Source organism: Erithacus rubecula (genome assembly GCF_903797595.1).
Source record: "Erithacus rubecula genome assembly, chromosome: 2".
In the NCBI taxonomy this organism is placed as follows: domain Eukaryota; kingdom Metazoa; phylum Chordata; class Aves; order Passeriformes; family Muscicapidae; genus Erithacus; species Erithacus rubecula.
Window position 1 is genome coordinate 12,072,158 of NC_136685.1, and position 15,774 is coordinate 12,087,931.

A 15,774-nucleotide genomic window follows, 5' to 3' on the forward strand; every position below is an offset into this window, starting at 1 on the left:
TAAAGATGGCACTGAGTGCCACATGCAGTCTTTCTTCAAACATGTCCAGAGATGGTGACTCCACCACCTCCCTGGGCAGACCATTCCAGTGTCCAATCTCTCAGTGAAGAATTTTTTCCTGATGTCTAACATGGTGGTGGTGGTTGGACTTGATGATTTTAGAGGTCTTTTCCAGCTTTAACATTTATATCATACTATCATTTAATTTGCTCTGGGCACTTCAGATTTTGTGTGTTCCACCTTGGACAACAGGCTACAAATCCCTGCAGTCCTCAGGGGCTAAAGCCATCTGTGATAAAAGCAGTTGTTTGAGTGTTCTGGTTTGGGTTTGTTATTGTTCCAGGAAGACACTTCCATGCTCCAATGTCTCACTTTATGTATTGTCCTACTTCTTGGCAGAGGAAGTAAATGTAGTCCTCCACCCATTTTAGAAGATGGATGTTTAGAATCCACAACTTTGCAGTATTCAGTTCTGCTTGCCCTGTCTCCAAGCAGAAGCAGGTAAGAATAAAGACATGCTTATGGTCACTTCTTAACCATCTCTCAGTTATAAAAGCATTATGATTTAGGTTGGAGAATGCCTTCAGGGGTCATCTTGTTCAACCCACTGCTCAAAGTAGAGCCATTCCCAAAAATGGATCAGTTTATTTGGAGCCTTTTCCAGTTGAGATATGAATATTTCCAGAAACATTGATTCCATAACCCTTAGGGGAATCATATCCCATCACTCATTGTGGAAAACATTGCCTTAAGTTTAGGCTCTATGATAGAGGTGGCTTAAAATATGTTTTGATCTCTGATTTAGAGTTATTCAGTAATTTCAGACTCCAGGCTAGGAGGAGCTGTAGCCTAGGATTAGGAGTTGTAAATGTTGTGGGACTGTAAATTTACCTGAAAAACTGGACTATGGCCTATCCTAATAAACATTTTGACTGCATTTGTCAAGGGCTATTTCATCCATTCCAGTCCACTAATTTCTCCCAGTTCCTTTTTTTTTCTTTTTTTTTTCCCCTGTGCTCTCTGCTGAATTGAATATTCTTGCTGAGCCTGATACCTTCTCCTCCAAAAAAGACTGCAACAGAGGGGTGAGCAACATAAACTCCCTGGTAAAGAAAGTGCTCAGGCTGCCTGTTGTTTTGGGGAGTGGAAGATCAGTTCCCAGATTTATAAACAAATGATGAGGTAAAAGGCAAAGAAGTGGATGGCTGAGTAGCCATATAATACATGGACTTGAAAACTGAATTTATAAAAGCTGAAGGTGTGAGAATGCAAGGAGAAAGAAGAAATGAGCCAGGAGACAATGCTGGAAAGAAGTTTAAATAGAGAAAAATAAGAGTGTTTGTTCTTGTCATATGGAATATAAGATAGCTGTGTACTTGTTTTCATCAGCAGATGGTTTCACTTCTTGTAGCATGTTTTACTGCAAATTGGAAGCACTTCCAAACACAGTCAGGTAATTTTAAGCATAAATACACAGAGTGTAGCATTGACACTCTTTAAATATGTGAGTTTGACATTGGGATTTTGCCAAATCTGAGAAATATAAATCTTTATGCAGTACAGCATATTATCCAAATAATTTTACTAAAATGGGTTATGTGGTTCACTCCTGCTTCAGTGTTAAGAAAATTTGATACCAAAGACATAAGATGATGGTATTTGTCTTTCTTCCTGGCCAGTTTACAGCTTTTCACTGCACCAGACTATGAGGTTCCTGTATGGAAAGTCCTTGAAGTTTGCACAGCCAAGCACCTTGTGCAGCTCGGAGTAGAAATAAAAGACAGATTTTGTTCATGCTGATTTGGATTTAGCAGTCAGCCAATAATGCCAAGACAGAGAAAAATACTGAAAATTGAGTTGCAAGATGAGGTGTATGATAACCCTGTAAAAATATACAGATGTTAAAACTTTCCATATTTTGACTTAAAAGGCCCCTTTTTTCATAAACTCAGTTTCTTGTTGTATCTCTCAGTCATAGCAAGGTAAAATGGAAAGTAAAGTAAGTGAGAAAATTGGGAAGAGAAATAGAGATAGATTTGCTTAAAAATAGAAAAAAATCCAATTTTAAAGGAAAGAGTAAGAAACAAGAAAACAATAGTGGAAGCATTTTCTAAATGAGATATCATAACATTGATTTTCCATCTAAATAATTTTTAAAATGTTTTACTGATCATTAATTTTCATGTTTTTTCACATGACAGTTAAAAAGTGACAATATTAAAATAACTGTCTGACCTGTTGAGAAATTTCATATTTTTCAATATGGATTTATTTTAAAATTCTTATATTTGCTAATTCTAGCAGACATTTGGTGAATTTATCATTGGGCACTAAGTGATTTCTTAGCCAAATGTTTACTGACTATAAAAAAGATTTAAAGAAATTGAATTTTTATTGTTGTTTTCATCAGTGCTTGAGACATTAGAACACCTGTTCATTTATCTTTTTTGTATAGTGTAAGAGCATGAATATATAGAATAGAATAAATATATAACATGAATATATAAAACAGAAGAACTTCTGAAGAGGTTCTTTTGCATTTTTATTATCTTTTTGTCATTTTAGAACATTAATTTTTATCTTCTTTTACAAAAATCTTATGTATAAACTGAGAAATTTAAGACATTAGGCTTCCCTTTCTGTTTAGGATACGGGGTTTTTTTCAGTCCAGAGCAGAGATCAGAGAGCAGAGATGATGAAGAGATAGATCTGAAATAAGAATTTAGCACATAGAACCAAATTATATTCTTTGATTTGTGCAGAATCCCAGAGTTATTTATAGTAAAATGTGTAAAGTGGTGGCTGGATGCTTAGTTAAAAATTTGTATCACTTTGAGGAAGATGATAGAGAAGCAGCTTCACTTCTGGCTGGTATTTTTAAGTTTTTTTGTTTGTTTGTTTTTGTTTTTGTTTTTTTTTATTTTTTTTTTTTTTTTTTGCTGCTAGATGATTCAGGAGTGAACAGATACTCAGGTATTATTTCACTTACAAATAATGAAAATTATATTAACCAGAACTATCAAAGACTTGAATTGTTGTGGCTCTGGGGCTTGTGTTTATCTTCAGCAGTGTTGGCTCTATTGGCCATCTTTTCTAAAATTTCAACACAATAATGACATGTATAATCTTAAAAGATCCTAATTTAAATTATGAATATATTGTATATATATATTTATAAATTACTCAATTTTTCTATTCCAATTTTTTTTACTGATCGTTTCTATTTATAATTGTTAGCCATATTTTAATTTGCTGTCCAAAAATATTGTTGTGTTGCTGAAGCAGATAGATTTCCTTCTAATACTATATGTATATAATTTAAAAATATAGAGGAAAAACGTTACCATCATTTTGGATCAGTTTTCCTTTGTGACTTACTGCAGCCTTCTGGATTATTGTACATTGATTTATTTGCAATTGCCTACACACTTTACCCACCCATAAGATTTGACAGAGCCTTGCATATATACAGAAGCTAAAGCATTTGGAGGAAAATTGCAGACATTATTAGACATTTGAATATGCAGGTTAATAAAAGGGCCTTTCTGCAGTCTAGGACGAGTTTCATGTGCAGCTCAAGGCTGTGCAGTTCTCATCTTCTGCATCAGTGCACACACTGCCTGTTTGCATACCCATTTCCTTGTGGGCTTCCATCACGGAGCTCTGCTATCACAGTTTGAACAGCTCCAAGTTCCTGATGCCTGGGATGGGCTTTACATAAGCTTGCACATGTTTTGTTTCTAAGACAAATGGAATACATTTGAGATCTGCCATGTCAGCTGTGTAAAACAGTTTCCATTGTACACAAATGTGTGCATCACGATGTCAACCCTTGAAAGCTCAGAGCATCTGCAAAGTGTCTCACTTTGAGAATATCAGTGCTAGGCATTTCCTCAGCAGTAACTGGGGAAGCCTCACCTCCCATGAGTGCCTACAAGAACTGCTGTAGATGGATGACCCACTATTAGCTGATTTGAGCTGATGACCTTGACATAAAAGCCTTTATATGTGAAAATGAATCTCCAGGTTTAACTGGTTCCTGACACATCTGCTCTTTATTGCCTGTGCTTTTGCACTGCTGAGAAAATGCTGGGGTCATTCACAAGTCATTAAGTCCTGGACTGGTGATACAGCTGCTGTGCACTTTTGCAGAGCTCTTACCTCTTTCAGTAGTTGCAGACTTTGTCACACACTCTGCACATCCACAGGTGCCAGCAGGACAGCTCCCTGTGCCTGGTGAGTGCCTGACCAGGGACCAGCCCTGCAGCATCAGGTGTGGTGTGGCACCTTCCCCTCCACATGCCAGTTCCCACCTTACTTCGAAATTAAGATTATTGCTTTCATACCTCACTCATGGGTAGATGAGCTGTTTTACATTTATATGTGGTGTTTGTACTTTTGCAGGATTTCTGCTATGGTAATGTCTTGCCATCTTTATCAAATGCAGCTAATTGCCTTTCTACCTCTGTTAGTTCTGTGGCTCAGAAGAAAGACTTCATCTCCTCCATACCTTCACCAGTGGTATCAACAATTAAATTTCTTTGGGTTTGTCAGACTGTCTGGGAAAAGAAACTTTCAAGGTAATGCTCAGCTGATTCAAGATTAAGGGCAATTTGATAGCTATTTCCTGAGTATGAAGTAGGCAGAAAAACAAAGTGCTCTTGAGATAAAGCAAGTGACAATCTGAAAGGAAGAATTCAGTTGTATGCTGTGGTTCAACATATAAAGTACACGGCTTGATGGTCCTGATTTCCCAAAGAGCCTTCTGTTAGGTCTAATTTTGGGTTTGTTACCTCTCTTAAGGACATCAAGCCTTTTGTGTGTCCAAGGAAGAAACACAGTGGGAGGAATTCCACTATTTATCACATTTTCTCACATGCTTTCCTCTATAAACTAACAGCTACAGCCAAGCTGATAAATTAAATGATAGAGGGGCTGCTTGCTGGCCTGAGGCCAACTGGCATGGCCCAGATATCCCTCCAGCTGGATTCTCTGGCATCCCAGAACAGGATGACTGCACAAAAATTGTCTGCTGGGGCTCAGCCAACCCCTGAACTACATACAGGTGTTGGGGGGAAACCTGTGCTGAAATTGTGACACAGAGCTCACTAAACATCAAAAAGTAAAAACAATTGTATGCCATTGCTTCAGCCTGTGCTCTCAGCCTTTCATTTCCTCAAATAGATATGGCTAATTTGGATGATTATTCCCATTTCATCCCAAATACTTCCTTTTCATTTTAAGATGTTGCATAATAAAAATTATAATGACTCAGTCATAGTTTAAGGATTAAATACATTAAAAGATTATTTTTTCCCCAGAATTTGTCTTCCTTCCTTTTATTTTATGAATATATGTTCAATTCTTCCCTCAAGAAAAGCTTGAATCTGTTACCAGCCAGTCTGCAGAAATAATGAATAATGAAATAAAACATAGTATGACAGTTATCTTTGCCAATTAGTCCACCTGAGTGAATTCAGCTAACAGGTGCGTTTAAGCTCAGTGAGAGTGCCTTCCTCACTCTCTCAGGGAAGAGGACAGCTATGTTGGTTTTTGAATTAGACATTGGAAAAAACCCAAAATATCTAACTCTGTTGCCTAGCTGTCTGTGATTGAAAGCCAGTCCTGCAGAGGCTGGTGCAAAAAGAGTGCCTGTGACTGAGAGTTGTGTGTCTGTCTGAACAAAGAAATTAAAAGCAGTGAAAGAATCACTAATTAGCTCTTATGAATGTTTCTGATTTTTAAATTACCTCATGAGGAAGAAAAGAAAATTTTCCCTAGATTACAACTAAACTGAGGAATAAATAAATAAATCTCATTTCAAATGTAAAGGAATTTGTAGAATTTCTGTTGATTTTGCATACAGAGAAAGTTAATATGTGTATGGTAAGGAAATATCAATCCTATGTCTCTGCCTGTACATGGGTTTGAGCACACACATTTTAAGTGTGACTAGCTAAGCAGTGGCTTGTATGATATTGCATGTAGAATATGTCACAGATTTTCTCCAGTATGCCAGGCAGAATATAAATGCAGAATGTAATGCATTTTCACTGATATTTAGAGCTGTAAACCATGACTAAAGGGGAAATAAAGAAAAAATACTCTGTGCTTTTAATGTTATTTTCTACATGCCTACCCATCTTTGAGCTTAAATATTAATAAAGCCATTTTACATGAGTAAATTATTAAAGCTTTCAGACCTAGTCAGAACAAAGACATGTCAGGGAGAGATTTTGATTTGAAGCTTTTGAATGTAACACTCAGGTTTCATTCTGTGTCATTAGTCAATTTTATCATATCTTCTCTGTCAGAAAATTCAGCAGTGTTACTTATCTCCCATAAAACAGATTTTGGTACCATTCCTTGGCTGAGGCTTCTTTGAAAGAGAAATTGGTTTCCAGAAAGGGAAGCTGTGCAGTCCTGGTATCCAGTATGTGCAGTAGCTGCCCATCAGACTCTGCCTGGCTCCATGGCAGCAAACCAAGCACAACAGGGACAGTGTGAGCACTCTGTTTGATCATACTGATGAAATATCTTCATGGTCCCTAGCATCTTCTTGGCTTTGTTTTGAAGCAGAACTATTCCAAATAATGGGGGGCCATGATTTAGCAGTTTCCAGGGGTGAGTTGTGATTCCCAGTGCCAGTCTGTGTGTTTGGGTGGGAACAAATTCACATCTGCCCTTGCATCCTCAGGGCTTAAGAATGGAGGCTTATTTTATTTATTTCCTTGTATACATACATCTTGTTGCATCATGTCTACTACCTTTCTTCAATTTTAAAGAAAAAATATATTTCATAAAAGCACTTAGAGACATAAGGTGCATTTGAAGGAGACAGTAGAGCAGTAAAGCTGACATTCCAAATTTCTGCAAAAGCACTGTTAGGTGAAGACAAGCCCTTATGAGGTAAAAGTCAGGAACAATTTTCTTAGCGCAAAAAGGCTATTTATTTAGACAGTTAAAAGGAACAAGTTTATTTGAGATGTTTTGATAAGAAGGTCCAATAAGCAGTGATAACCCATAAGCACTTCCTTTTGCAGGCAGCACATCTCACTACTTAATTTAGATTTTTTTTTTTTTTTTTTTTTTTAAACTTGATAACTTGGTCCGACACTGTTTTCATTGTGCAGATACATTTCTGTCGAGTTTCCATTTCTGGAATAATTAAGTAGAAATGCTATTTCCTGTGAACACAAATCTGATGTGCACACTTCTGCACATGATATATTGAAAACATTTGTGAGCTGTGGGTTGATTTTCTAACCCTCTGTCTTGCATTGCTGAATCTTGTACTCACAAAAAGAATCTGCTGAATGTCTTGTCTTGCTGTGCTAACTCACTGCTGTGTCATCCCAGGGTTACCTCTTGTCTGCAGAACCCTCTTCCTGGTATTTCCCACAGCTCATGTTATTAACTCACAGAAGGAGCAGATTGAATTTAGTTTGAAGATTTTGAGCTGACAAGTCCTCAGGCATCCAAGCCATTTTTTTCCCTCTCTCTGTGATTCCTAATACTGAAGGTGAAATCTAGGGCAAGGAAAATTCACTGCCAGGTTGTAATATTTTTACCTTTTCACTGTCTTCAAGTTTAGTGCCAGGAAGACTTTTCCTATTAAATGACACTTAGTGATTTAGGTAGAAAAGCTAAGGATGGTTCAGAAAAATATTAAACTATCCATGTCCATTATAAGAATATTCTAAAGGTGGCATCGTCTTATCTTAAGATATTTTATTTCAGGATTCACTCTCTCCAAGTTGTCTTTTTAGTTATTGAGGGCAGGATTATCTGATTTAGAATTTCAGCAGGAAAAGAATTCATAAAGTCATAAAAATAATGTGAAGGCCATGGACAGGAGAAAAAATAACTGCCAAAGAATCTTGTCTGCTGCAGAAGTGCAGCATGGACTTCTTGAATATAGAATCACAGAATATACTAAGGGACCCACAAGGATCATCAAGGTCTAAGTTCTGACCATCACTTGAACCTTTCTTAAACTTGTGAGACTTGGTGCTGTGATCACTTCCCTGGGGATCCTGTTCCAGTGCCCAACCCCCCTTTGGGTGAAGAATCTCTTCCTGATATCCAATCTAAACCTCTCCTGGCACAGCTTCAGGCCATTCCCTCAGGTGCTGTCCCTGTCCCCACAGAGCAGAGATCAGTGCCTGTCCCTCCTCTTCCCCTCCCAATGGAGCTGTAGCTGCACTGGGGTCTCCCCTCAGTCTCCTCCAGGCTGAACAGACCCAGTGCCCTCAGCCCCTCCTCACTGGCTTCCCCTCAGGGCCCTGCACCATCCTTGCTGCCCTCCCTTGGACACTGCAATAGTTTAAAGCCTTTCTTACATTGTGGCCCCCAAAACTGCCCCAGCACTGGAGGTGAGGCTGCCCCAGAGCAGAGCAGGACAATCCCTCCCTTGCCTGGCTGTGATGCTGTCCCTGATGTCCCCAGGACAGGGTTGTCCCTCCTGGCTCCAGGGCTCTGCTGGCTCATGGTCAACTTCCCACTGACCAGAACCCCCAGTCCCTTTCTGTGGGACTGCTTTCCAGCACAGACAGTAGAAAATTCACATATGAGGCAACCTTTAAAAGTACTCCCAATTTTTAGAGAAGATACAATCAGTCAACAACAGGCATGAATCCAGATAAACTAAGTTTAATTGGCACCTGTGTGATCATGGAACTATTTGTTTTATTAAGAAAAGTCTGTGATTGGGATGAACTGAAAAAGAAGTGCTGAAAATTAAACATCATGATTTAAAATGTGCTTATTCAGTCCTAACAGCATGTTTGGATTAGAAAAACATATGATTTTATGAATATGACATTTAGTTTAACACTTTATTTCCCCTGAGTTTTTCCTGTATTCCACTGCATTTCCTGTGTAACCCAGAATTGCAAGTGGAAAGCTGTCTATGAGCCACCATGGTCCTGATACGCTCCTATGATCAGTGCCTGACTGTCATAAATGGACACTAAGCCCATCTGTTCTGGAATGTAAAGATACAGAATGGGAGCTTATGGTGGGGTGTTTTTTCCTTAAAATATAATTTATCATATTGACCCTAAAAAATTAATTAATCCCCTGGAAAATTCTTTCCTTTGAGTGTTTGTAAAGCACAATCTGTGGTAATTTCAGAAGTGTTCTCATAGATAATGTCTCAAAGTTTTATGAAATACCAGCTGAAACCAGACAAATGATAGTGTGCAAGTCTGAATAAGTAGGAAAGGGAAAAGGAAAAGGGGATTATAAACCTGACACCTTCAATTTCCACAATAATTCTGGAAGGTAAGTGGCCTTTCTACAGAAATAAATTGTAGATATGATACATCTTAGCTTCAGAAAAGCTTTTGGCACCGTTTCACCCATCTTCTTACAAGAAAAGCTGTTGAGACATTCTCAAGGAAAGTACTACAGCATGGGTGAAAAGATGGTTGTATAAATATATAGTGAGAGAAATTTCAAGGTAGGTTTTTTGTTTGCTTTCTTTTTTTAAATGGAAATGTAAGACATCTAGATCTTGTATTGTTAAGTACTTATATTAACCACTTCACTTATTGCTATTTCAGACTATCTGAAACTGGGAGATAATGAAATTATTTTGAAGTACAGATTAGAATTTCACAGGTCATAAGAAACTGCAGATATGATATGAAAATATGACAAAGCTCTTCAAGACAACACAAGGTTCTGTAAATTAATGGGAACAATTAAGTCCAGATATGAATCTGTAAAGAGATATAACTGCACTGCCTGTTACTCAAATTCTTTCCCAGGAATGGTTCTCTTCTGGATTTCAGGGAAGACAGAGACCAACAGGAGGTGGTTAAGGGGATATGATATGTGCAGGAATAACTGAGGCTGTGAATGGGGATGCAGTCACTGCTCACAGATACACAGTTTTGTTGTAAAGAAGGGAGGTGACCTTTTCTACAGGTTCAGTGTGATAAGACAAGAAGTAATCTATTTGAGTTGCAGCAAGAAAAAATCAGTTTACACATCTGGAAAAATATTTGAACTGTAACCATAATGTAATGCTGGAATAAATCTCCTGGGAACTTTGGAGATCTCCTGCCACTGAATAACTTTAATAAAAGAAAATATTTGAGAGTTGTCAGCTTAAATAAGTTTTTCAGGTCCATTTTTGCACCATTTTAACTAAAGTCTGTGAATTTGTTGGATTGTGTTTTCTGTGGGAAGCATAAATTGAAGATGTGCTGGGTATGTCTGAATTGCTTGGCTTCATTACTGACTGAACATAACTTTCAGCACTGGCCAGTTTTCACTCCCTATTTTCACAGAAAAGACTAACTAGCAGTAACTGTGGATATGTGCTTTCTTGAGAAATGCTTGATCCTTTTTTTAATCTATTGCTTTTATGAGTAATATTGAAAAAAAAATTTAAAGAGTGGTTATAAAATCCCATGTGACAGTTCCTAACTGGAATATATTTCCTGGTCCAAGCCAATAATTTGCATTAGTTGAATAACAAGCTGGGTTTTAGAAATGCTCATTTGTTGCTTACGAGGTAGCAGGTGGTTGACTTGCTACCAGACTTTTTTAGCACATTAAATTTAAGATCATTGCTTATATCCTGCTCTTTCCTAATACAGTATTTTTTATAAGCTTCTTGTAGTCTGGAAATAACCTATGGTTCAATTTTATTTTCAGTGAGAGTCAATGTTTCTCTCAGTATTTTTTTGACCTAAGAATATTTTTGCTGCTTCACTAGCAGGGAGTAAATAAAATGAAACATGAAGAATACAAGAAAGAAATACAGAAATCCAGCTAAAAATTAAAAAAAAAATATGTATGGCACATATTTTGTGGGGTAAGCAGGATCTATCTATTAAAAAGTCAAAACACATTTCTTTAAGATATTTCACAAGTGCTCATTTTCTCACTGATAAATCCTTATTAACCCTTCATTAATCCTTAGGGGGCCTACAGACCTTGGTTCCAGCACAGGATCTTGCTCTTACCCATTGCATGTGAGATTATGAATAACAACTGTTTATATGCCTATTTGAATTAAATATAGGCTACAAAAAGATATTGGTGAAGGGGTGTTTGCTTTTTTTGTGTGTGCATTAAAAAAAACAAAACAAAACAACAAACAAACAAAAAAAAAACCAAAAAAAACAAAACAAAAAAAAATTCGAAAAAAAACCTGGGGTGTTTTTAGTATGTTTCTATTTTTCCTGTGTGTTTATAATGAAGAAAGATGCTAATCCACCTTGGATGAAGGCTTTCATTCCTGATTGTCTTATATGCCTTTATGTATTCTTAACATGCTGATAAATCTTCTCTAGATGGTGATCAGATGTTTTCTTGTCTACCTGTGAATGATACAGCTGCTCAGCCCCTCATCACATGTAATGCAATCCATCATTTTGTAAGGCAGACAACCTGAATTTTAGAATGAAATTGAAGCCTGTTTTGAAGCTTTAGAGCATAAACAAGGGACATTTCTACTTTCATTTACTTGTTTTTAATTTAATAATTTACATTTGATTTCTGTGTCTTTTTATTAATATTTCCCATATATATTTTGGTGCCCTTCTAGAAGCTTACGTCTGTTAAAAGATTTTTGGACTTCTGATATTTGTGAGGGAGAAAACTCTCAAGCTTTATTCTGTAGTTTCTTTCATACATATTTTCATTGCCTTGCAACCTCTAGAAATTGGCCTTTCCATCCTCATTTGCATTTTCTAGAAAAGGTTTAGCAGTTTAATGGAATAGTAGTGAAGAAAGACAACATTTACAGGCTTGAAACTGACAGTTTCAAAAGCAGTACTAAAAAAATTTATTGCACTGGAACTTTGTTGGAACAGTTGTCATGGGACTGAGGTTTGAGTGGACAAAGTGAAAAAAAAATTGAATCTGTTCCTGACATTCATATACAGCTCCAGCTTCTCTTGCAGGAGTTCTCTGAGAATGATGATCTCCATCACAGCAGGAACTCCTTGAAAATGGGTTGGGTTTTATTACTTATACCTGGAGCCAGAACCACAGCCTCTCTTTAAGTTAAGAACTTCCTTGCCACAGACAGAAGACTTGCAAATTATAAAAACAAGTAGTCAAAAATTAGAAAATGGCCATATCTATTTGGCCCTTTCCCAGTTTCAATTCAGAAGCTGTGTGGGTATACAGTGTGTTATAAACTCTGCATATACACTCTCCAGTCTTTTTTCCCTAACAAAAGACCTGCCTCAGTGAAAAGAAAATAGAAATGTAAAGGGAAAGAACTGAGATTGTGCAGGTTAACACAAATCTGACATTTCTTTTTAGTCACCTGAGAACACGAACAACTGTTTTTCATCCACATTAGTTTTAGCTATGTAAACAAGCATGTAGTCATAAGGAAAAGAGTGACTGTATACAGGAAGAAATCTGTGCAGAGAGCACAATAATTTACCAGGAATTTATGGGCTACTTTTGATAGCTGCTGTAGACTTCTCTGAGACTTCCTGTGTTCCCCAAAGTGGAACAACTTTTCTTTCCTTTTTCTTTGCCCTATTCCTAAAGAAGAGAACTGCATAATGCACCTGGGATGTAGAAGGTCTCCACCCTACTTATGTTTTATGGCTCTTTGCCTTTACCTTGGACAGCTTTGGGGCTTGATTTTTTTTTTTTTTTTCCTCTGTTTTATGTGCAATGTAAAAGAACAGCATAAATAAGAAATTGGGGAATTTGTGTGAATCATGACATAAATATTTATATATGCAATAAACACTCTGGTTTTGGGTTTGATGCATCTCAAATGAATAAAATCAAACACAGTAAGCTACTGATGGAAGAGGAACTGTTTAAAGTTTAGAATAGCATGAGATATGCTTACGGATGATACAGAATTACACATGATGTTTCACATATTTTCCACGTATTGTGAGTAACAAGTCCATTAGGGAATGAATGGAGGCTCCAAATCTATTCACATAAGTAATCTGATGTTTTAAATAAGGGTTTTTAGTTGCTTTTTAGATTGTCCAGTGTCATGACAACCAGCTTTGAAACAGATTTCATAGAGAAAGAGTTTATGTCTCATTAATCTCTTGATAGTACAGCTATCCTGGTACAATGGGAGCTTTGTTCAGTTTTTATAATCATTAATTTTTATGAAAGTAGTTGGTTAGCTTTATCTCCTCTCTTTATTTTCTTGGGTTTTATTTTTTTTTGGTCTTTTTTTGTTTGTTTGCTTTTGTTTATTTGCGGTTGTTGGTATTTTTTTTTTTTTTCCTTTGTGTTGTTCTGTTTGTGTTTCCCCTATGCCTAGTTGGGGATATATAACTGGGTACAGAAGGGACAGTTATTAATTTATTTACAAAGAAATTAATTTGACATGAAGTGCCTTTGTTTAGAAAAGCATGATTGTTTTGCCTTGCATGCTGTGGGGTTTGTGCTTTGAAAATTTATTCCTTTGGTAAGATTTAATGAAAGTTAATTCTATCTGTAGTTGAATGTTTTACATTTTACAAAGAGTATGATTACTAGTGGCTGCAAGTTTTGTCATGTATTTGCCTTGATGATCTTACAAACAAGAGGCCATTACTTCCCATTATAAGCTGGAAGGAGGAGGAGGAGAAGATAAATATCTGATTATATAACAGAGAGGAAGCTTTATGTCTTGAAAACATTATCTTAGTACCTAACAAACTTTGTAAAATAAGTGCAAGAAATCCTCTTTGTTGCTGGAGCAAAGAAAGCCAAGGGGATGCACCAAGAGGGACATCACCAGCAGAGATGAAGGCGTCATCCCACTCTGCTCAGGGCTTGTCAGGCCACACTGGAGCACTGTGCTCAGTTTTGGTCCCCCCTTATAAAAATGATGTGAACAGAATACAGAGGGTCCAGAGATGATCCAGGGACTGGGAAGCCTGATGTGTGAGGAAAGCCTGAGGGATATGGGTCTGCTCACCCCTGAAGGGTGAAAACTTAGAGGAGACCTTGGCATCATGTTCCAGTATTTAAAATGTGGCTACAAAGAAGAGGGAGACTTTCTTTTTAGAAGGAGTCACATGGAATAGATTAGGGGTAATGGATTGTCCTGGTTTGGAGGACAGGTGTCTGCTAAGAAAGACTCTCTTTGAAATGGAGAATGTAAACCTCCTCCCTCCAAATTATTATAATTTTGAAATTAAGGGGCTCTCAGGCAAAGATATGAGAATTGGAAATAACAGTTCTTTACTAGTAAAATTAAAATAGAAATGCAGTATTATAAAGAACAATCCCAAAACACTGACCGAGTCAGAATCCAAGCTGACACCCCATCAGTCAGTCAGGGTGTTGGCAGCAGTCCCATTCAATGGTGGCTGCATCCTCCTGCAGTGGCAGATGTGTTTCAGCTGAAGCAGTGCTCCTGTAGAAGGTGCAGCCTTCCTCCAAAAGTCCAGGAATGATGTAGAAAGGTCCAGCTTTCCTCTGGAATCTGGAATCTTGCTGTCCAAAATCTCAGTTTTTATCTAGGTAGGAAAGGCTTGGCTCTTTCCCTGGCTGGAACATCTCCCAGTGGGATGATGTAATTTTATCAGTCATGCAGTGGGACTCAATGGCCCAGCAGCAGATGATATCTCCTGGAGGGAGGATGGGCTGTGGAAAAGATAAAGATGATTGCCCCAGCTGGTTTAAAGATGGCCCATTAGCAGATAATATGTGCCACGGAGATAAGGGTCACTACCCCACCTGGTTTTAACAGATGGTGATAGAATACACATTTCTGCTCACATCCTATATTGTAACCAAAGACATAGGTACAAAGTAATTTTGGGGAGATTCTGATTGGACACATGGGGAAAAGTTTTCACAGTGGTGGTTTCCCTCATACAGGGACAGCCTTTAAGATATAGCTGGATAGAGTGCTGATCCACCTTGTCTACACCAATATTTTACTATGTTGTTACTAAGAAAGCTTGGACCAGATGGTTCTTGAGGACCCATTCCAACCTAGTATTCTGTGATTCTGTTAATAAATCATTTGAATGAACATTAAATCAATACTTTGTTTGATACTTTTATATTTTTTGAAATGGAAATGTACAGATATATATTTTTATGAGTGTCAGCTGTTAAAAGTGTGTATCTTGAAATATCTGTGAATATTTACTCAGTGATATTTCTAAATATTCACTCTACTTTGCTTAGGATGACACCAGATTATGACTTCATAACAGAATTTAAACATTATTATTCCTATATTATGGTGTAGTAAAAGATTACTGATTATATTCAGGGCTAAGTGAATAATTTGTGATGAAGGTTAATGAATCTTTCCAACAGGGCAGCTTCAGCTGTAACTTAACATCTCTCAGAGCCACTGTTCTCAAATGTCATTGTTGGTCTTTCATGTTTTTACCTGGGTCATCCTCCCACCTGCTGCTGCTTCTCCCTGGGTCTCCAGCATTGCTGGGGTTGACATCCAGCCTCCTCTGATTGATGGCAGTGCTCCCTGTTCCCCCACAGAACTGACCTCTGGCACAGCTGGCTGTGCCCTCAGTGCAGTACAGTCCCCTGAGAATTCTCACACTCCAACTCTCAGTGTTTCTTCTCGGTTGTTTTCCATCCTCCCACTCAAACTCCATCCATACCACATCCAGTCTATGTTTGGGGAGGATGAACACTCTTTTTCAAGGGCTCTATATGTACATCTCCTCTGCAGCCCTGTTTTAAGCAATTTCCCTGACTCCTGCATCTTCTTGCAGCCTTGCACCAGAACTGTTCTCTCCTAGCCAGAACACCAGAAAAAGAGAAATAACATTTTTGATATCTTCTAATCTTATT

General features: G+C 37.6%; 1 long non-coding RNA gene across 1 annotated transcript in view; it reads left to right on the plus strand.

Moving 5' to 3' along the window:
* The first annotated feature begins 377 nt into the window (after positions 1–377).
* LOC306814319 overlaps positions 378–15,774 on the plus strand; it is a 37,360-nt gene continuing 21,963 nt past the window's right edge. The window contains exon 1 of the long non-coding RNA XR_013777142.1: positions 378–501. This is a non-coding gene — a long non-coding RNA (uncharacterized lncRNA). The remainder of the gene's footprint in view (positions 502–15,774) is intronic.